Source organism: Engystomops pustulosus, chromosome 2, assembly GCF_040894005.1.
Source record: "Engystomops pustulosus chromosome 2, aEngPut4.maternal, whole genome shotgun sequence".
NCBI classification, from domain to species: domain Eukaryota; kingdom Metazoa; phylum Chordata; class Amphibia; order Anura; family Leptodactylidae; genus Engystomops; species Engystomops pustulosus.
The window spans coordinates 38,129,257-38,151,960 of record NC_092412.1 but is presented as its reverse complement, the minus strand read 5'-3'; positions in this window follow the sequence as shown (position 1 = coordinate 38,151,960).

Here is a 22,704-nt window from a genome sequence, read left to right as displayed (position 1 = left end):
ACAGCAGGGGCAGCATGCATGGATGCCTCTGAGGCTGCTTAATCGCACCATTATGCCAAAATTATGGGCAACAGCATGGCCATGACAGAGTGACCGAATGAGGCTAGATAGCATCTAAAACATGCAATAATTGACCCTGACACTATAGGGGACGGCATGCAGAGGCAGCGGCAGCAGCGGCAGGCTAGAGAGTGGCATGGCGACATACCCTAAATGGACTCAGGCTTCAAACCAATGGGTGGCAGAGAGGAACCAAAGGAGGTGAGCAAGAAGCGCTGAAATTATTTCCTCTGTGAACAAAAGGTTGACGGTATATTTAGTCGATAACACAGCATGGTGGCGACATAGTGACCAAGTTCCATAACGTATCTGGTGAAACACCCGAAAAATGAGCCTGACACAGCTCTTTTGATAAGGGGACGACATGTGGAGGCAGCCATGGAGACGTCTTCCATGATTAAGAGCGACAGTATGGGGCATTCATATTGCGCTGCTATGATTGCAACTTCAAGTCTCCAGCATGGCGGCGACAGATGGGCCGAGTTCCACTATGTATCTGGTGAAACACCTGAAAATTCTGCCTGACACAGCTCGTTTGATAAGGGGATGATTTGCTGCATATCCTTTCGTGCTCCAGCGTCTGGGGTATAGAGAGTTGAAAGTTGCGCATGGAGACATTGGTGGACGCTGTGGAAGATCGTGGAGGCAAAATGGACAGGAAACAGCAGGGGCAGCATGCATGGATGCCTCTGAGGCTGCCTAATCTTGGGATGGAGCTGGCGGTCCGCTGCCAGGTGAGCTTTCGCCTGTCCAAGCCCCTGTCTCTCGGCTCCTCCCCACCCAAAATGGGCCTGGGGGCCAGAAGCGTTTACTTTGAAAAAATTATAATTTTTAAAGCAGGCCGGGTCGTTTGAATATTTCACCTAGGAATAATGGAATAGCATAGTGGTTCTATTTTTAATTATTTTTTCGGAAATGGTTCCATGATTAAGAGCGACAGTATGGGGCATCCATATTGCGCTGCTATGATTGCAACTTCAGGTCTCCAGCATGGTGGCGACAGATGGGCCGAGTTCCACTATGTATCTGGTGAAACACCTGAAAATTCTGCCTGACACAGCTCGTTTGATAAGGGGACGATGTATGAAGGCAGTGAAGTAGTAGTAGATTAAAGGTTAAAACTATGTTAGTTGGATCTTGGGATGGAGCTGGCGCTCCGCTGCCAGGCGAGCTTTCACCAATCCAAGCCCCTGTCTCTCGGCTACTCCCCAAACAGCACTTCTAAGAACCTTTTGTATAAGATCAAGTGTAGTATTGTTCTTTTAAGTTTGGGTTATGGCGGGTGAGGGGAATGTAAACAGATGTGCAAGAAACGCTGAAATAATATCGGTAAATGATAAAAGTTTGCCAGTATATTTTGTGGATTACACAGCAGGGTGGGGACAAAGTTAACAAGTTTGATGTGGAAGCCATGAAAACAACCCCAAATTCTGCCTGACACATCTCGTTTGATAAGGGGACGATGTATGGAGGCAGCTATATGGACGACTTTTGGAGGCAGCTATGGTGATGACGTGCGGAGGTAGCAATGGAGACAACGTATGGAGGCAGCTAAAAAGGCGATGTGTGGAGGCTGCTATGGAGACAATTTAATTTGGATAGTGCCTGTATGTGGCAGTCCAAAAAAGTTTTCAAACCAGAGGAGCAGGTAGGTGGTCCTCCAGAAAAATTAAATAGATTGAGTGCCTGTATGTGGCAGTCCAAAAAAGTTTTCAAACCAGAGGAGCAGGTAGGTGGTCCTCCAGAAAAATTAAATAAATTGAGTCCCTGTATGTGGCAGTCCAAAAAAGTTTTCAAAACAGAGGAGCAGGTAGGTGGTCCTCCAGAAAAATTAAATAAATTGAGTACCTGTATGTGGCACTCCCAAAAATTGTTTAAAACAGAGAACCGGGTAGGTGGCCCTCCAGAAAAATTAATTACATAGAGTACTATAGCTAGAGCCAGTTGGCCCTGGCAAAAAATAGCCAGTTTCCTCTGCTTTAGTGTACAAAGAGGAGGAGAAGGAGGACAATGAGGAGGAGGAGTGCATACATTATTCAGGTTGAGCTTCTTTCACCTGGTGGAGAATGGAAATCCTGAGAAATCCAGGCTTTATTCATCTTGATAAGCGTCAGCCTGTCAGCACTGTCAGTCGACAGGCGTGTACACTTATCGGTGATGATGCCACCAGCTTCACTGAAAACCCGCTCGGACAACACGCTAGCGGCAGGGCAGGCAAGGACCTCCAAGGCGTACAGCGTCAGTTCATGCCACATTTCCAGCTTTGAAACCCAGTAGTTGTAGGGAGCTGTGTGATCATTTAGGACGATGGTATGGTCAGCTACGTACTCCCTCACCATCTTTCTGTAAAGATCAGTCCTACTCTGCCGAGACTGGGGACAGGTGACAGTGTCTTGCTGGGGTGACATAAAATTGACAAAGGCCTTGTAAAGCGTACCCCTGCCAGTGCTGGACAAGCTGTCTGCTCGCCTACTCTCCCTCGCTACTTGTCCTGCAGAAGTACGCCCTCTGCCGCTACCCCTGTCAGAAGGGAAATACTGTTTCAGCTTGTGCACCAGGGCCTGCTGGTATTCATGCATTCTCACACTCCTTTCCTCTCCGGGGATGAGAGTGGAAAGATTTTGCTTGTACCGTGGGTCCAAGAGAGTGAATACCCAGTAATCGGTGCTGGAATAAATTCTTTGAACGCGAGGGTCACGGGATAGGCAGCCTATCATGAAATCTGCCATATGCGCCAGAGTCCCAACGCGCAAGAATTCACTCCCCTCACTGGCCTGACTGTCCATTTCCTCCTCCTCCAACTCCTCCAATTCCTCTTCTTCTGCCCATACACGCTGAACAGTGAAGGACTGAACAATGGTCCCCTCTTCTGTCTCGCCAACATTCTCCTCCTCTTCTTCCTCATCCTCCTCCGATATGCGCTGAGAAACAGACCTAAGGGTGCTTTGGCTATCAACAAGGGAATCTTCTTCCCCCGTCTCTTGTGACGAGCGCAAAGCTTCCGACTTCATGCTGACCAGAGAGTTTTTCAACAGGCCAAGCAGCAGGATGGTGAGGCTGATGATGGTGGCATCGCCACTGACCATCTGTGTTGACTCCTCAAAGTTACTCAGCACCTGACAGATATCAGACATCCACGTCCACTCCTCATTGTAGACTTGAGGAAGCTGACTGACCTGACTACCAGTTCTGGTGGAAGTTGACATCTGGCAGTCTACAATCGCTCTGCGCTGCTGGTAAACTCTGGATAACATGGTTAATGTTGAATTCCACCTTGTGGGCACTTCGCACAACAGTCGGTGAGCGGGCAGTTGGAGGCAGCGCTGCGCTGCCCTGAGAGTGGCAGCATCTGTGCTGGACTTCCTGAAATGCGCACAGATGCGGCGCACCTTAGTGAGCAAATCAGACAGATTGGGGTATGTCTTGAGGAACCGCTGAACTATGAGATTTAACACATGGGCCAGGCATGGCACATGTGTCAGTCTGCCGAGTCGCAGAGCCGCCAGCAGGTTACGGTCGTTGTCACACACAACCATGCCTGGTTTCAGGTTCAGCGGTGCAAGCCACAGATCAGTTTGCACCGTGATGCCCTGTAATATCTCTTGGGCGGTGTGCCTTTTATCGCCTAGGCTCAGCAGTTTGAGCACCGCCTGCTGTCGCCTAGCGATGGCACTGCTGCTGTGCCTAGAGCTACCGACTGATGGCGCCATGCCCACGGATGGTAATTCGGAGGAGGGGTGGGAGGAGGCATAGTAGGCCTGAGAGACCTGGACCGAGGTAGGCCCCGCAATCCTCGGCATCGGCAGTATATGACCAGCCCCAGGGTCAGACTCGGTCTCAGCCTCCACCAAGTTAACCCAATGTGCTGTCAGCGATACATAGTGGCCCTGCCCGGCAGCACTCGTCCATGTGTCCGTGGTCAGGTGGACCTTGTCAGAAACGGCGTTGGTCAGGGCACGGATGATGTTGTCTGACACGTGCTTGTGCAGGGCTGGGACGGCACATCGGGAAAAGTAGTGGCGGCTGGGGACCGAATACCGAGGGGCGGCCGCTGCCTATAGGGCAGCATCTCCAGGCTAAGCAGTTTGGAGATGTGGACGTTGAGGGCTTGGGCGTGTGGGTGGGTTGCACTATACTTCCTTTTGCGCTCCAGCGTCTGGGGTATGCAGTGCTGAACGTTGGTGGATGCTGTGGAGGATCGTGGAGGCGAAGATGGGGTTTTCGCACGGGAGGTGTTTGGGCCGGGGTCCTGGGCAGGGGGCTGACTAGCAGATGACACAGGGGAAGGAGCAGTGGTGTGCCCTGCTGGAGGTGAACGGGCTTGGTGCCATTGAGTGGGGTGTTTAGCATTCATATACCTGTGCATACTGGTGGTAGTTAAGCTAGTAGTAGTGGAACCCCTGCTGATCCTGGTTTGGCACGGGTTGCACACCACAGTCCGTCGGTCATCCGGTGTTTCTTTAAAGAACCTCCAGACTTCTGAAAATCTAGCCCTCGCCACGGGAGCTTGACTACGTGAAACATTTGGCGCTGATGCACCAGCTCTGGCCCTGCCTCTGCCTCTTCCAACCTGTTCTGGTATAGGACTCGCCTCCGTCTCAGAAGCACTGTGTTCACCCGGCCTATCAACCCAGCTTGGGTCTGTCACCTCATCATCCTCCGATCCCTCAGTCTGCTCCCCCCTTGGACTTCCTGCCCTGACAACAACTTCACCACTGTCTGACAATCGTGTCTCCTCATCGTCCGACACCTCTTTACACACTTCTTCCACTACGTCAATAATGTCATCATCACCCACAAACTGCGACCGGTGGAAAACCTGGGCATCGGAAAATAGCTGAGCAGCAACCGGACAAGTGGTCTGTGTCTCTGGGAAGGGTCCAGAAAACAGTTCCTCAGAGTATGCCGGTTCAAATGCCAAATTTTCCTGGGAGGGGGCAGACTGGGGGGAAGGAGGCTGAGGTGGAGGAGTGCTGATTTCGGGGACATGGGTGGACTGCGTGGAAGACTGACTGGTGGACAAATGGCTAGAAGCATTGTCCGCAATCCACGACATCACCTGTTCGCACTGTTCTGGCCTCAACAGTGCTCTACCACGAGTCCCAGTAACTTGAGACATGAACCTAGGGAGTGTAGCTCTGCGGCGTTCCCCTGCTCCCTCATCAGCAGGTGGTGTCTCACCCCGCCCAGGACCACGGCCTCTGACCCCTGCAGTAGTTGGACGCCCACGTCCACGCCCTCGTCCTCTACCCCTAGGCCTCGGGTTCAACATTTTCAAAATTAAAGTGTAAACTGTAAATTTTTTTTTGTTTTGTTTTTTTTGCGTTTTTTTTGTGTGTTTTTTTTTAAAACAAAACGATGCTATATCCTATTGCTATGGCTAGTTTCTAACCTACACTGACAGCACACAACTGGATTTTGTGCTGTGCCTGATGACTTTGAGTTATAAATGTAAATAATCGTAAAAAAAAATAAATCAGAAGACTGTGCCTAATTCAAATCAAACCCCTAATAAATTGTCCCACTTCGGTGTTTGAGGTGGATATGCGTGTCACTAAGAGCTAAACACAACGGTCGCAGGTCTCCCAGCAAATTCCTCACAATATGGTACTAGCTGCACTACTAGTGGCAGCAAGCCCAGCCACAAGCAAACCAAAAAAAAGGAAAATATAACGCTATTAAAGGCCTAAGTAAGCCGTTGGGGTTCTCCTATGGCTATTTTCTAGCCTACACTGAAAGCACACTGCTTTGCCAGATTACTTTGAGTTATAAAAAGAAATAAACGTAAAAAAAAATAAATCAGCAGACTCTGCCTAATTCAAATCAAACCCCTAATAAATTGTCCCACTTAGGTGTTTGAGGTGGATATGTGTGTCACTAAGAGCTAAACACAACGGTCGCAAGTCTCCCTGCAAATTCCTCACAATATGGTACTAGCTGCACTACTAATGCCAGCAAGCCCAGCCACAAGCAAACCAAAAAAAAGTAAAATAAAACGTTATTGTAGCCCTAAGAAGGGCTGTTGGGTTCTTGTAGAATCACTCCTGCCTAACACTATTCTAATAGAACACCCTAACGCTTTCCCTGACCAGCAGCAGCTCTCTCCCTAGCGGCATCCAGACACAGAATGATCCGAGCAGCGCGGGCAGCGGCTAGTCTATCCCAGGGTCACCTGATCTGGCCAGCCAACCACTGCTATCGACGTGTAAGGGTACCACGTCATGCTGGGTGGAGTGCAGAGTCTCCTGGCTTGTGATTGGCTCTGTTTCTTGCCGCCAAAAATCACAACGGCGGGAGATGCAATTTTCTCGAGCTGGCGAAATACTCGTCCGAGCAACGAGCAGTTTCGAGTACGCTAATGCTCGAACGAGCATCAAGCTCGGACGAGTGTGTTCGCTCATCTCTATTAACTATCTATTAGACCGAAAGTTTAAAAAAAGTCTAAAAAAATGTTTTCAAAAAACACAAAAATTTCCCACCCTGTAGAAAAAAAAAACACATTTTCTTCCCCACACACCCAGGCTACATAACTCTAAAAGTATAAAGTATACTTAAAAGAAAAATGAGAATAAATGAGAAACTATGGTCAAATTGACATTATTTTGTCATCCGTTACCCAAAAAATGATATTAATTGTTATCAAAAAATGTAACAAACCCCAAATATATACAAATAGAATCTACAGTCCTTTGCAGAAAAAGTAAGCCCTCACACTGCCACATTGACAATAAAAATTTACAAAGTTATGGCGTATGGAAAGTTTTAATGCAAAACATATTTTTTTCTTCAAAAAGTATTTTACCATGCAAAGGAAGGTCATTTTAAAAACCCTATGAATGTGGGATTGATGTTTGCAGAGAAAAATGTATTTTTGTTATTCCTTGATAAAGGCAGAAAAATTTTGTTAGAAATAACAGCGGCTGTGTTCTTTGTTTAAATATGTGCTGCACAGAAATGGTTAATAAAAGTCCAGCAGTCGAATATATGAAACTTTAAATTGTCCTACTAAAAACTACTTTTTGTCAAAAAAAAAAACACAACCTCATACAACTACAGTGACTAAAAAATGCGCCCGATTTCCTGCATGTGTCGCTTCCCCGCTCAGGTCCACCGGAGTTCACCTTCTAGTTCCTGGTGCATGTAAGTGCATGGCTTGCAACACAATTTTTAAGTTAAATCCCACGGTTTGTCCAACCCCCCGTTTTGTGTCGCATGAAAGCCGGTGCAAAATCCGATCGCGCGTGCCAAAAACCCCTTTTAAATCCCTGTCCCAGCCGTGCAAAACGGGGCCCTTAGTAAATGAGCCCCAATATGTCACACTGAGGATTCAATGCCGTCTGCAGATAGCATGTTATAGAGCAGGAGTGATGGAGAGTGATCTACTGTTTTACAGCAAGTATAACTTGTCATTTATTCTTTAAAATCCCAGCAAATTTCAGGCCTAAGAGTTCAGTGCACTGACTTGAGTTACAAAGTTATAAATAAAATTAAGTGACATTGAATTTGTTCAGAACTTTAAACTGCTGCGTAAACTATAGAAAATCTACTCACCTCCGCCTGCTCTATAACATGCTCCCTGTAGATACAACAGTACACAGCTCCTACTGCTGTATAACATGCTGCCTGCAGATAGGAGACTATGTGCAATCTGCTCAGTTTCTCCTGTTCTATAACATCCTGCCTGTAGACAGGGCCGCCACTAAGAAGTTTGGGGCCCCTGACTGTCAAATTTTGTGGGTCGCCCACCCCCCACAGAATGATAATCCGGCCCTGGGCGCACAGCGAGTTCCCTGCACCTGGGAAGAGAGGAGGGTTTTCTGTGATTTGGGGCCCTTTCTCCTCCACGGGGCCCCCTTAACACCGTCACACATCCCCCCCCCCCCCCCCCCGATGGCTGCCCTGCCAGCAGATAGAACACTATCTACAATCTGCTGAGTTTCTCCTGCTCTATAACATGCTGCCTGCAGTCAGGTTCGCTACTAGGAAGTTTGGAGCCCCTGACTGGCAAATTTTGTGTTCCACCCACCCCCCACAGAATGATCATCTAGCCCTGTGTGAACAGTAAGTTCCCTGCACCTGGGAAGAGAGGAGGGTTTTTTGTGACTTGGGGCCCTTTCTCCTCCACGGGGTCACCTGAACACAGTCACACTAAACCCTATCTGATGGCTGCTCTGTCTGCAGATAGGACATTATGTACAATCTGCACAGCTCCTCCTTCTCTATAACATGCTGCCTGCAGATAGGACACTATGTACAATCTGCTCAGTTTCACCTGCTCTAACATGACAGACAGGACCGCCACAGTTTGTGTGCACAGAAAGTTCCATGCACCTGGGAAGAGAGGAGGGTTTTCTGTGACTTGGGGCCCTTTCTCATCCACGGGGCCACAGAACATAATCACAATAACCCCCCCCCCCCCCCCCGATGGCTGCACTGCCTGCCGATAGTACACTATGTACAAACTGCTCAGCTCCTCCTGCTCTATAACATGCTGCCTGCAGATAGGAAACTATCTACAATCCTTCATCCTAGTGATAGATTTCCTTTAATACCAATAAGAGCAGTCACTACAATTGAGGAGCTGCAAGTTCCCTGTAAAGCTCCATATGAATATGTACAGGTGCACTTACCTGCTCTCCAGTCACTCCTATGGGACCCCTGGGATGCCTATATCCTACAGGCCTATAGTGGAGTGTAGGTCAGGCAAGGCCGCAGCATGCTATTCACATAAAGCATTTATGAGAACATGTGGCCCCCATTCTTGTGATATGTGGGGGTCCCCGCAGTCAGAAATCACACTCTTATCTGCTGTACTGTGGATAGGGGGATAAGCTTCATCTGTGGGATACCCTTTTAACGTTAACCTTTCTCTAGTTTCAGTGGATTTTTACCAGTGTTGTAAATAACACAAGTCCTTTCTTCTCATCGCTTTAAAGCTTTGATGGACGCTAGGAATGTGCGGCTCTATCACACATCTCCATTAAGCCAATAAACAGGAGCAAATGAAACTGCGCTTTTATCCATGTCTTAATTTATATCATATTAAGCCCTGAAGAAAACTGACATTATGAAGTGTTTTCTTACATAAAGCAGATTAAGGAAGGATAAGTCATTGGTTTCAACAGAGATGAGGTCACACAATGCCAAATGTTAGATAATGATAGCCGGGTCAATGTTTAATCATATAAATCCATGAAGTATCCGCACGGAGCAGGAGTGTGAGACTGGTCGGCCAGACACTTGAAGGGTCACTTATAGATTACACAAGTAGAACAAACTGTCAGCTTGATGTGTCGGAGTTTGTCGAGGTTGCTGTAGAGTTTTTGCTCTCATAGTGGCCGAACTTCTTTACTAGTTGTTACGTGAATGCACAATCGGTCTACAGATAGGATAGAGGGGACTATATAGCAGCCACTTATAATGGGGGTTCATCAACCCTGGGAACAAAAGGATTGGTTCAATTGGACCTTGGTGGGTTAGCTTGGTGGACATTATATTGTTATATAGTGCAGACATTTTGATGGAGGGACAGAGAGATCTTGTACCTCACTATTCTTTGCAGGAGACATCTGCATACACATCTAGCTCTGCTGCAGTGACTGTTCAGCACACTTCCAGCTCTGCTACGTTCACTGTTACATATCCTCCTCCCTTGTGAGCAGGGCTCCTGCAAAAGCTCCTCCCCACCCATGAAACCATAGTTTGTTTAGACTTTGTTTCTCTGCAGATTGCAGGACTAATCAGCACATGGAGAGGAGGCAGCCATTGCAGCACTAAGGTAATCTGAGGGGCATAGCAAGGAAACTACTACACATAGGTAATAAAAAATAATAGGCAAAGTTGTTTTACATCCCAAGAGCTACTGATTTGTGGAAAACAAAAAACCTTTACAGTTACTCCTCAAAAATTCCTACTTGGATTTTTTTTCTTACTTGTAGCATAATCCTGGAATTTGCTGGTCATCTGTAAAGTGGACAGCCCCAATATTAATAAAACATGACACCGATGAAGTCATGGAAACATAAAGAGTAAAATGCAAATTCGAGCAAGAACACAATGAAATAACAGTAAAGAATTTCCCGTTTCTTCTCCCTTGACTCGCCAGCTGTGAGTGTAGTGTCCCCTCCTAAATAATCTATGTGAATCAGCCCTAAACATCTGTTGGTTTCTGTACAGTACATCCATACCATAGCCCCAGCCTTTGAAATGGCGCGCTAATCACACGCTTGTTCTGCAGTGTTTACATACACCAGCGGCGTCTGAAGTTCGGATATTCCTGTTGCGCGTTGTCTTAGTCATTCGCACGCCTCTGCTGCCATCTCTGCTGAACAGCGGCTAATTTTCTTTTTAATGTGACACTATTCATGAGCGTCAGTAACGTCTACACACAGACAATACATCCAAAATGAAGTATTCACCATAATTGCAATTGTAGGATATATGTGAATGCATCATTGTACAAGTCGGGTCTAGTTGTCTGAGTTTTTTTGGCAAGGTTTTCTAAGTGCCATACAGCTGCATGTTCGGTCTATGATTTACATCATTTCTGACTTCCAGTTTTTTTTCAGTTTTTATGAGTAAGCAACTTGGAATACCTGTGCTCTGTGCGGAGTTATTACTAGTTTTATATGGCTTTAACCTTTAATTGCTAGGTAATGAAATATTTCCTTCTATCTCATTATTACTTTGCATTATTAATATGGTTTATTTTTATTCATTATTAGAGATGAGCCAGCACTAAAATGCTCGGGTACTCGTTATTCGAGACGAACTTTTCCCGATGCTCGAGTGCTCGTCTCGAATAACGAGCCCCATTGAAGTCAATGGGAGACTCGAGCATTTTTCAAGGGGACCAAGGCTCTGCACAGGGAAGCTTGGCCAAACACCTGGGAACCTCAGAAAAGGATGGAAACACCACGGAAATGGACAGGAAACAGCAGGGGCAGCATGCATGGATGCCTCTGAGGCTGCTTAATCGCACCATTATGCCAAAATTATGGGCAACAGCATGGCCATGACAGAGTGACAGAATGAAGCTAGATAGCATGTAAAACATCCAATAATTGACCCTGACACTATAGGGGACGGCATGCAGAGGCAGCGGCAGCAGCGGCAGGCTAGAGAGTGGCATGGCGACATACCCTAAATGGACTCAGGCTTCAAACCAATGGGTGGCAGAGAGGAACCAAAGGAGGTGAGCAAGAAGCGCTCAAATAATATCGGTACATGATAAAAGTTTGCCAGTATATTTTGTGGATTACACAGCAGGGTGGCGACAAAGTTAACATGGAAGCCATGAAAACAACCCAAAATTCTGCCTGACACAGCTCGTTTGATAAGGGGACCATGTATGGAGGCAGTGAACTAGTAGTAGATTAAAGGTGCTGCATAGAGATGAGCGAACATGCTCGTCCGAGCTTGATGCTCGGTCGAGCATTAGGGTACTCGAAACTGCTCGTTACTCGGACGAATACTTCGCCCGCTCGAGAAAATGGCAGCTCCCGCCGTTTTGCTTTTTGGCGGCCAGAAACAGAGCCAATCACAAGCCAGGAGACTCTGCACTCCACCCAGCATGACGTGGTACCCTTACACGTCGATAGCAGTGGTTGGCTGGCCAGATCAGGTGACCCTGGGATAGACTAGCCGCTGGCCGCGCTGCTCGGATCATTCTGTCTCTGGATGCCGCTAGGGAGAGAGCTGCTGCTGGTCAGGGAAAGCGTTAGGGTGTTCTATTAGCTTACTGTTAGGCAGGAGTGATTCTCAAAGAACCCAACAGCCCTTCTTAGGGCTACAATAACGTTCTACTTTTTTTATTTTAATTTGCATCTTTTACCATTTTGTGAGGAATTAGCAGGGGGACTTGCTACCGTTGTGTTTAGCTCTTAGTGGCACACATATCCATAGCAAAGACCGAAGTGGGAAAATTCAGTAGGGGTTGGATTTCTATTAGGCAATAACTCAGTGTCATCTCATCTGGCATAGTAGTGTGCTTCCTTTGATACTTGGCTAGAAAATAGCCATAGGAGAATACAAACAGCTTCTTGAAGCCTACAGTAGCATTCTATATATTTGATTTCTGGTTGATCTGCTGGTGGCTTTAGTTTCTGCAGTGCATGTACTTGCCAATTCTGAGCAATTTGTAGTGAGACTTGCGACCGCTGTGTTCTGCGCTTAGTGGCGCACATATCCATAGCAAAGGCTGAAGTGGGAAAATTCAGTAGGGGTTGGATTTCTATTAGGCACTAACTCAGTGTCATCTCATCTGGCATAGTAGTGTGCTTCCTTTGATACTTGGCTAGAAAATAGCCATAGGAGAATACAAACAGCTTCTTGAAGCCTACAGTAGCGTTCTATATATTTGATTTCTGGTTGATCTGCTGGTGGCTTTAGTTTCTGCAGTGCATGTACTTGCCAATTCTGAGCAATTTGTAGTGAGACTTGCGACCGCTGTGTTCTGCGCTTAGTGGCGCACATATCCATAGCAAAGGCTGAAGTGGGAAAATTCAGTAGGGGTTGGATTTCTATTAGGCACTAACTCAGTGTCATCTCATCTGGCATAGTAGTGTGCTTCCTTTGATACTTGGCTAGAAAATAGCCATAGGAGAATACAAACAGCTTCTTGAAGCCTACAGTAGCGTTCTATATATTTGATTTCTGGTTGATCTGCTGGTGGCTTTAGTTTCTGCAGTGCATGTACTTGCCAATTCTGAGCAATTTGTAGTGAGACTTGCGACCGCTGTGTTCTGCGCTTAGTGGCGCACATATCCATAGCAAAGGCTGAAGTGGGAAAATTCAGTAGGGGTTGGATTTCTATTAGGCACTAACTCAGTGTCATCTCATCTGGCATAGTAGTGTGCTTCCTTTGATACTTGGCTAGAAAATAGCCATAGCAATAGGATAGGATTGTTTGGTTCTAAAAACTCAAAAAAAAACAAAAAACACAAAAAAAAACAAAAAACACAAAAAAACACAAAAAAAAACAAAAAAAAGTAAAAAAAAAAAAAAAGTTATAACTCTCATTTTAAAAATGTTTAACCCCAGGGCTAGGGGTAGAGGACGAGGGCGGGGACGTGGGCGTCCAACTACTGCAGGGGTCAGAGGCCGTGGTCCTGGGCGGGGTGAGACACCACCTGCTGATGAGGGAGCAGGGGAACGCCGCAGAGCTACACTCCCTAGGTTCATGTCTGAAGTTACTGGGACTCGTGGTAGAGCACTGTTGAGGCCAGAACAGTGCGAACAGGTGATGTCGTGGATTGCTGACAATGCTTCGAGCAATTTGTCCACCACCAGTCAGTCTTCCACGCAGTCCACCCATGTCACCGAAATCCCCACTCCTCCAGCTCCTGCACCTCAGCCTCCTCCCCCCCAGTCTGCCCCCTCCCAGGAAAATTTGCCATTTGAACCGGCATACTCTGAGGAACTGTTTTCTGGACCCTTCCCACAGTCACAAACCACTTGTCCGGTTGCTGCTGAGCAATTTTCCGATGCCCAGGTTTTCCACCAGTCACAGTCTGTGGGTGATGATGACCTTCTTGACGTAGTGGAAGTGTGTAAAGAGGTGTCCGACGATGAGGAGACACGGTTGTCAGACAGTGGGGAAGTTGTTGTCAGGGCAGGAAGTCCGAGGGGGGAGCAGACTGAGGGATCGGAGGATGATGAGGTGACAGACCCAAGCTGGGTTGAGAGGCCGGGTGAACACAGTGCTTCTGAGACGGAGGAGAGTCCTCGACCTGAACAGGTTGGAAGAGGCAGTGGTGGGGCCAGACGGAGAGGCAGGGCCAGAGCTGGTGCATCAGCGCCACTGTCAACTAGTGAAGCTCCCGTGGTGAGGGCTCTTGCGGCGAGGGCTAGATCTTCAGAAGTGTGGAGGTTCTTTAAGGAAACACCGGATGACCGACGGACTGTGGTGTGCAACATTTGCCAAACCAGGCTCAGCAGGGGTTCCACCACTACTAGCTTAACTACCACCAGTATGCGCAGGCATATGAATGCTAAGCACCCCACTCAGTGGCAACAAGCCCGTTCACCTCCGGCCGTGCACACCACTGCTCCTTCCCCTGTGTCAGCTGCTAGTCAGCCCCCTGCCCAGGACCCTGGCCCAAAAACCCCATCGTCGCCTCCACGATCCTCCACAGCATCCACCAGCGTTCAGCTCTCCATACCCCAGACGCTGGAGCGGAAACGCAAATATAGTGCAACCCACCCGCACGCCCAAGCCCTTAATGTGCACATCTCCAGATTGCTTAGCCTGGAGATGCTGCCCTATAGGCTAGTAGAGACCGAGGCCTTTCGCAACCTCATGGCGGCGGCCGCCCCTCGGTATTCGGTCCCCAGCCGCCACTACTTTTCCCGATGTGCCGTCCCAGCCCTGCACCAGCACGTGTCAGACAACATCATCCGTGCCCTGACCAACGCCGTTTCTGACAAGGTCCACCTGACCACGGACACGTGGACGAGTGCTGCCGGGCAGGGCCACTATATATCGCTGACGGCACATTGGGTTAACTTGGTGGAGGCTGGGACCGAGACTGACCCTGGGGCTGCTCATATACTGCCGACGCCGAGGATTGCGGGGCCTACCTCGGTCCAGGTGTTTCAGGCCTACTATGCCTCCTCCTCCTCCCACCCCTCCTCCACCTCCTCCTCCGAACTACCATCCGTGGGCACGGCGCCATCAGTCGGTAGCTCTAGGCACAGCAGCAGTGCCGTCGCTAAGCGACAGCAGGCGGTGCTCAAACTGCTGAGCCTAGGCGACAAAAGGCACACCGCCCAAGAGCTATTACAGGGCATCACGGCGCAGACTGATCTGTGGCTGGCACCGCTGAACCTCAAGCCGGGAATGGTTGTGTGTGACAACGGCCGTAACCTGGTGGCGGCTCTGCAACTCGGCAGACTGACACATGTGCCATGCCTGGCCCATGTGTTAAATCTGATAGTGCAGCGTTTCCTCAAGACATACCCCAATCTGTCTGATTTGCTCACGAAGGTGCGCCGCATCTGTGCGCATTTCAGGAAGTCCAGCCCAGATGCTGCCACTCTCAGGGCAGCGCAGCGCCGCCTCCAACTGCCCGCTCACCGACTGTTGTGCGACGTGCCCACGAGGTGGAATTCAACACTGACCATGTTATCCAGAGTTTACCAGCAGCGCAGAGCGATTGTAGACTGCCAGATGTCAACTTCCACCAGAACTGGTAGTCAGGTCAGTCAGCTTCCTCAAGTCTACAATGAGGAGTGGACGTGGATGTCTGATATCTGTCAGGTGCTGAGTAACTTTGAGGAGTCAACACAGATGGTCAGTGGCGATGCCGCCATCATCAGCCTCACCATCCCGCTGCTTGGCCTGTTGAAAAACTCTCTGGTCAGCATGAAGTCGGAAGCTTTGCGCTCGTCACAAGAGACGGGGGAAGAATATTCCCTTGTTGATAGCCAAAGCACCCTGAGGTCTGTTTCTCAGCGCATATCGGAGGAGGTGGAGGTGGAGGAGGATGAGGAGGAAGAGGAGGAGAATGTTGGCGAGACACAAGAGGGGACCATTGTTGAGTCCTTCACTGTTCAGCGTGTATGGGCAGAAGAAGAGGAGTTGGAGGAGTTGGAGGAGGAGGAAATGGACAGTCAGGCCAGTGAGGGGAGTGAATTCTTACGCGTTGGTACTCTGGCGCATATGGCAGATTTCATGCTAGGCTGCCTATCCCGTGACCCTCGCGTTCAAAGAATTTATTCCAGCACCGATTACTGGGTGTTCACTCTCCTGGACCCACGGTACAAGCAAAATCTTGCCACTCTCATCCCTGCAGAGGAAAGGAGTGTGAGAATGCATGAATACCAGCAGGCCCTGGTGCACAAGCTGAAACAGTATTTCCCTTCTGACAGCGCTAGCGGCAGAGTGCGTAGTTCTGCGGGACAAGTAGCGAGGGAGAGTAGGCGAGCAGGCAGCTTGTCCAGCACTGGCAAGGGTACGCTTTACAAGGCTTTTGCCAGCTTTATGTCACCCCAGCAAGACACTGTCACCTGTCCCCAGTCTCGGCAGAGTAGGGCTGATCTTTACAGAAAGATGGTGAGGGAGTACGTAGCTGACCATACCATCGTCCTAAATGATCACACAGCTCCCTACAACTACTGGGTTTCAAAGCTGGACATGTGGCACGAACTGGCGCTGTACGCCTTGGAGGTTCTTGCCTGCCCTGCCGCTAGCGTCTTGTCCGAGCGGGTTTTCAGTGCAGCTGGTGGCATCATCACCGATAAGCGTACACGCCTGTCGACTGACAGCGCTGACAGCCTGACGCTTATTAAAATGAATAAAGGCTGGATTTCTCAGAATTTCCAATCTCCACCAGGTGAAGGAAGCTCAACCTGAATAATTGATCCACTCCTCCTCCTCCTCCTCATTTTCCTCCTTCTCCTCCTCTTTGTACAGTAAAGCAGAGGAAAATGGCTATTTTTTGACAGGGCCCACTGGCTCTTGCTATACTTCATGCATTTAATTTTTCTGGAGGGCCACCTACCCGGTCCTCTGTTTGAAACAATTTTTGTGAGTGCCACATACAGGCACTCAATCTATTCCATTTTTCTGGAGGGCCACCTACCCGGTCCTCTGGTTTGAACAATTTTTGGGACTGCCACATACAGGCACTCAATCTATTCCATTTTACTGGAGGGCCACCTACCTGCTCCTCTGGTTTGAAGAATTTTTGGGACTGCCACATACAGGCACTCAATCTATTCCATTTTACTGGAGGGCCACCTACCTGCTCCTCTGGTTTGAAGAATTTTTGGGACTGCCACATACAGGCACTCAATCTATTCCATTTTACTGGAGGGCCACCTACCTGCTCCTCTGGTTTGAACAATTTTTGGGACTGCCACATACAGGCACTCAATCTATTCCATTTTACTGGAGGGCCACCTACCTGCTCCTCTGGTTTGAAGAATTTTTGGGACTGCCACATACAGGCACTCAATCTATTCCATTTTACTGGAGGGCCACCTACCTGCTCCTCTGGTTTGAAAAATGTTTGGGACTGCCACATACAGGCACTATCCAAATTAAATTGTCTCCATAGCAGCCTCCACACGTTGTCTCCATTGCTACCTCCAAAAGTCGTCCATATAGCTGCCTCCATACATCGTCCCTTTATCAAACGAGGTGTGTCAGGCAGAAATTTGGGTTGTTTTCATGGATTCCACATCAAAGTTGTTAACTTTGTCGCCACCCTGCTGTGTTATCCACAAAATATACTGGCAAACTTTTACCATTTAGGGATATTATTTCAGCGCTTCTTGCGCATCTGTTTACATTCCCCTCACCCGGCATATCCTAAACTTATAAGAACGCTACTACACTTGATCTTATACAAAAGGTTCTTAGAAGTGCTGTTTGGGGAGTAGCCTAGAGACAGGGGCTTGGATTGGCGAAAGCTCGCCTGGCAGCGGAACGCCAGCTCCATGCGCATCATGCGCTTCTTGCGCATCTGTTTACATTCCCCTAACCCGCCATATCCCAAACTTATAAGAACGCTACTACACTTAACTTGGTGCAGGCTGGGACCGAGTCTGACCCTGGGGCTGGTCATATACTGCCGACGCAGAGAATTGCGGGGCCTACCTCGGTCCAGGTCTCAAAGGCCTACTATACCTCCTCCCACCCCTCCTCCACCTCCTCCTCCTCCGAATTACCATCCGTGGGCATGGCGCCATCAGTCGGTAGCTCTAGGCACAGCAGCAGTGCCGTCGCTAAGCGACAGCAGGCGGTGCTGAAACTGCTGAGCCTAGGCGATAAAAGGCACACCGCCCAAGAGCTATTACAGGGCATTCCACATCAAAGTTGTTAACTTTGTCGCCACCCTGCTGTGTAATCCACAAAATATACTTGCAAACTTTTACCATTTAGGGATATTATTTCAGCGCTTCTTGCGCATCTGTTTACATTCCCCTCACCCGCCATATCCTAAACTTATAAGAACGCTACTACACTTGATCTTATACAAAAGTGCTGTTTGGGGAGTAGCCTAGAGACAGGGGCTTGGATTTGCGAAAGCTCGCCTGGCAGCGGAGCGCCAGCTCCATGCGCATCATGCGCTTCTTGCGCATCTGTTTACATTCCCCTCACCCGGCATATCCTAAACTTATAAGAACGCTACTACACTTGATCTTATACAAAAGTGCTGTTTGGGGAGTAGCCTAGAGACAGGGGCTTGGATTGGCGAAAGCTCGTCTGGCAGCGGAGCGCCAGCTCCATGCCAAGATCCAACTAACATAGTTTTAACTGCAGCACCTTTAATCTACTACTAGTTCACTGCCTCCATACATGGTCCCCTTATCAAACGAGCTGTGTCAGGCAGAATTTTGGGTTGTTTTCATGGCTTCCATGTTAACTTTGTCGCCACCCTGCTGTGTAATCCACAAAATATACTGGCAAACTTTTATCATGTACCGATATTATTTGAGCACTTCTTGCTCACCTCCTTTGGTTCCTCTCTGCCACCCATTGGTTTGAAGCCTGAGTCCATTTAGGGTATGTCGCCATGACACTCTCTAGCCTGCTGCCGCTGCCTCTGCATGCCGTCCCCTATAGTGTCAGGGTCAATTATTGCATGTTTTAGATACTATCTAGCTTCATTCTGTCACTCTGTCATGGCCATGCTGTTGCCCATAATTTTGGCATAATGGTGCGTTTAAGCAGCCTCAGAGGCATCCATGCATGCTGCCCCTGCTGTTTCCTGTCCATTTCCGTGGTGTTTCCATCCTTTTCTGAGGTTCCCAGGTGTTTGGCCAAGCTTCCCTGTGCAGAGCCTTGGTCCCCTTGAAAAATGCTCGAGTCTCCCATTGACTTCAATGGGGTTCGTTATTCGAGACGAGCACTCGAGCATCGGGAAAAGTTCGTCTCGAATAACGAGTACCCGAGCATTTTAGTGTTCGCTCATCTCTAGTGCTGCAGTTAAAACTATGTTAGTTTAATCTTGGCATGGAGCTGGCGCTCCGCTGCCAGACGAGCTTTCGCCAATCCAAGCCCCTGTCTCTAGGCTACTCCCCAAACAGCACTTCTAAGAACCTTTTGTATAAGATCAAGTGTAGTAGCGTTCTTATAAGTTTAGGATATGGCGGGTGAGGGGAATGTAAACAGATGCGCAAGAAGCGCTGAAATAATATCGGTAAATGATAAAAGTTTGCAAGTATATTTTGTGGATTACACAGCAGGGTGGCGACAAAGTTAACAAGTTTGATGTGGAATGCCCTGTAATAGCTCTTGGGCGGTGTGCCTTTTATCGCCTAGGCTCAGCAGTTTGAGCACCGCCTGCTGTCGCTTAGCGACGGCACTGCTGCTGTGCCTAGAGCTACCGACTGATGGCGCCATGGCCACGGATGGTAATTCGGAGGAGGAGGAGGTGGAGGAGAGGTGGGAGGAGAAGGAGGTATACTAGACCTTTGAGACCTGGACCGAGGTAGGCCCCGCAATTCTCTGCGTCGGCAGTATATGACCAGCCCCAGGGTCAGACTCGGTCCCAGCCTGCACCAAGTTAAGTGTAGTAGCGTTCTTATAAGTTTGGGATATGGCGGGTGAGGGGAATGTAAACAGATGCGCAAGAAGCGCATGATGCGCATGGAGCTGGCGCTCCGCTGCCAGGTGAGCTTTCGCCAATCCAAGCCCCTGTCTCTAGGCTACTCCCCAAACAGCACTTCTAAGAACCTTTTGTATAAGATCAAGTGTAGTAGCGTTCTTATAAGTTTAGGATATGGCGGGTGAGGGGAATGTAAACAGATGCGCAAGAAGCGCTGAAATAATATTGGTAAATGATAAAAGTTTGCCAGTATATTTTGTGGATAACACAGCAGGGTGGCGACAAAGTTAACAACTTTGATGTGGAATCCATGAAAACAACCCAAATTTCTGCCTGACACACCTCGTTTGGAGGTAGCAATGGAGACAACGTGTGGAGGCTGCTATGGAGACAATTTAATTTGGATAGTGCCTGTATGTGGCAGTCCAAAAAAGTTTTCAAACCAGAGGAGCAGGTAGGTGGCCCTCCAGAAAAATGAAATAGATTGAGTGCCTGTATGTGGCAGTCCAAAAAAGTTTTCAAACCAGAGGAGCGGGTAGGTGGCCCTCCAGAAAAATGAAATAGATTGAGTGCCTGTATGTGGCAGTCCAAAAAACTTTTCAAACCAGAGGAGCAGGTAGGTGGCCCTCCAGTAAAATGGAATAGATTGAGTGCCTGTATGTGGCAGTCCAAAAAAGTTTTCAAACCAGAGGAGCGGGTAGGTGGCCCTCCAGAAAAATTGAATAGATTGAGTGCCTGTATGTGGCAGTCCAAAAAACTTTTCAAACCAGAGGAGCAGGTAGGTGGCCCTCCAGTAAAATGGAATAGATTGAGTGCCTGTATGTGGCAGTCCAAAAAAGTTTTCAAACCAGAGGAGCAGGTAGGTGGCCCTCCAGAAAAATTGAATAGATTGAGTGCCTGTATGTGGCACTCCCAAAAATTGTTTAAAACAGAGGACCGGGTAGGTGGCCCTCCAGAAAAATTGAATAGATTGAGTGCCTGTATGTGGCACTCCCAAAAATTGTTTAAAACAGAGGACCGGGTAGGTGGCCCTCCAGAAAAATTAAATGCATAAAGTACTATAGCTAGAGCCAGTGGGCCCTGTCAAAAAATAGCCAGTTTCCTCTGCTTTACTGTACAAAGAGGAGGAGAAGGAGGAAAATGAGGAGGAGGAGGAGTGGATAAATTATTCAGGTTGAGCTTCCTTCACCTGGTGGAGATTGGAAATTATGAGAAATCCAGGCTTTATTCATCTTAATAAGCGTCAGCCTGTCAGCGCTGTCAGTCGACAGGCGTGTACGCTTATCGGTGATGATGCCACCAGCTGCACTGAAAACCCGCTCGGACAAGACGCTAGCGGCAGGGCAGGCAAGAACCTCCAAGGCGTACAGCGCCAGTTCGTGCCACATGTCCAGCTTTGAAACCCAGTAGTTGTAGGGAGCTGTGTGATCATTTAGGACGATGGTATGGTCAGCTACGTACTCCCTCACCATCTTTCTGTAAAGATCAGCCCTACTCTGCCGAGACTGGGGACAGGTGACAGTGTCTTGCTGGGGTGACATAAAGCTGGCAAAAGCCTTGTAAAGCGTACCCTTGCCAGTGCTGGACAAGCTGCCTGCTCGCCTACTCTCCCTCGCTACTTGTCCCGCAGAACTACGCACTCTGCCGCTAGCGCTGTCAGAAGGGAAATACTGTTTCAGCTTGTGAACCAGGGCCTGCTGGTATTCATGCATTCTCACACTCCTTTCCTCTCCAGGGATGAGAGTGGAAAGATTTTGCTTGTACCGTGGGTCCAGGAGAGTGAACACCCAGTAATCGGTGCTGGAATAAATTCTTTGAACGCGAGGGTCACGGGATAGGCAGCCTAGCATGAAATATGCCATATGCGCCAGAGTACCAACGCGTAAGAATTCACTCCCCTCACTGGCCTGACTGTCCATTTCCTGCTCCTCCAACTCCTCCAACTCCTCTTCTTCTGCCCATACACGCTGAACAGTGAAGGACTCAACAATGGTCCCCTCTTGTGTCTCGCCAACATTCTCCTCCTCTTCCTCCTCATCCTCCTCCACCTCCACCTCCTCCGATATGCGCTGAGAAACAGACCTAAGGGTGCTTTGGCTATCAACAAGGGAATCTTCTTCCCCCGTCTCTTGTGACGAGCACAAAGCTTCCGACTTCATGCTGATCAGAGAGTTTTTCAACAGGCCAAGCAGCGGGATGGTGAGGCTGATGATGGCGGCATCGCCACTGACCATCTGTGTTGACTCCTCAAAGTTACTCAGCACCTGACAGATATCAGACATCCACGTCCACTCCTCATTGTAGACTTGAGGAAGCTGACTGACCTGACTACCAGTTCTGGTGGAAGTTGACATCTGGCAGTCTACAATCGCTCGGCGCTGCTGGTAAACTCTGGATAACATGGTCAGTGTTGAATTCCACCTCGTGGGCACGTCGCACAACAGTCGGTGAGCGGGCAGTTGGAGGCGGCGCTGCGCTGCCCTGAGAGTGGCAGCATCTGTGCTGGACTTCCTGAAATGCGCACAGATGCGGCGCACCTTCGTGAGCAAATCAGACAGATTGGGGTATGTCTTGAGGAAACGCTGAACTATCAGATTTAACACATGGGCCAGGCATGGCACATGTGTCAGTCTGCCGAGTTGCAGAGCCGCCACCAGGTTACGGCCGTTGTCACACACAAACATGCCTGGCTTCAGGTTCAGCGGTGCCAGCCACAGATCAGTCTGCGCCGTGATGCCCTGTAATAGCTCTTGGGCGGTGTGCCTTTTATCGCCTAGGCTCAGCAGTTTGAGCACCGCCTGCTGTCGCTTAGCGACGGCACTGCTGCTGTGCCTAGAGCTACCGACTGATGGCGCCATGCCCACGGATGTTAATTCGGAGGAGGAGGAGGTGGAGGAGGGGTGGGAGGAGGCATAGTAGGCCTGAAACACCTGGACCGAGGTAGGCCCCGCAATCCTCGGCGTCGGCAGTATATAACCAGCCGCAGGGTCAGACTCGGTCCCAGCCTCCACCAAGTTAACCCAATGTGCCGTCAGCGATATATAGTGGCCCTGCCCGGCAGCACTCATCCACGTGTCCGTGGTCAGGT